Consider the following 1345-nt stretch of genomic DNA (forward strand, 5'->3'; position numbering starts at 1 on the left):
CTACACATGACATCTGGTACATCAGACCTACACTACACATGACATCTGGCACATCAGACCTACACTACACATGACATCTGGTACATCAGACCTACACTACACATGGCATCTGGTACATCAGACCTACACTACACATGACATCTGGTACATCAGACCTACACTACACATGGCATCTGCCACATCAGACCTACACTACACATGGCATCTGGTACATCAGACCTACACTACACATGACATCTGGCACATCAGACCTACACTACACATGACATCTGGTACATCAGACCTACACTACACATGACATCTGGCACATCAGACCTACACTACACATGACATCTGACACATCAGACCTACACTACACAAGACATCTGGCACATCAGACCTACACTACACATGACATCTGGTACATCAGACCTACACTACACATGACATCTGACACATCAGTTCTACACTACACATGACACCTGGCACATCAGACCTACACTACACATGACATCTGACACATCAGACCTACACTACACATGACATCTGGTACATCAGACTTACACTACACATGACACCTGACACATCAGTTCTACACTACACATGACATCTGGCACATCAGACCTACACTACACATGACATCTGGCACATCAGACCTACACTACACATGACATCTGGCACATCAGACCTACACTACACATGACATCTGGTACATCAGACTTACACTACACATGACATCTGGTACATCAGACCTACACTACACATGACATCTGGTACATCAGACCTACACTACACATGACATCTGGCACATCAGACCTACACTACACATGACATCTGGTACATCAGACCTACACTACACATGACACCTGGCACATCAGACCTACACTACACATGACATCTGGTACATCAGACCTGCACTACACATGACATCTGACACATCAGACCTACACTACACATGACATCTGGTACATCAGACCTACACTACACATGACATCTGACACATCAGACCTACACTACACATGACATCTGGCACATCAGACCTACACTACACATGACATCTGACACATCAGACCTACACTACACATGACATCTGGCACATCAGACCTACACTACACATGACATCTGGCACATCAGACCTACACTACACAAGACACCTGGCACATCAGACCTACACTACACATGACATCTGGTACATCAGACCTGCACTACACATGACATCTGACACATCAGAACTACACTACACATGACATCTGATACATCAGACCTACACTACACATGACATCTGGTACATCAGACCTACACTACACATGACATCTGGCACATCAGACCTACACTACACATGACATCTGGCACATCAGACCTACAC

This window comes from Haliotis rufescens, unplaced genomic scaffold (assembly GCF_023055435.1).
Source record: "Haliotis rufescens isolate VD_foot unplaced genomic scaffold, xgHalRufe1.0.p SCAF_311, whole genome shotgun sequence".
NCBI classification, from domain to species: domain Eukaryota; kingdom Metazoa; phylum Mollusca; class Gastropoda; order Lepetellida; family Haliotidae; genus Haliotis; species Haliotis rufescens.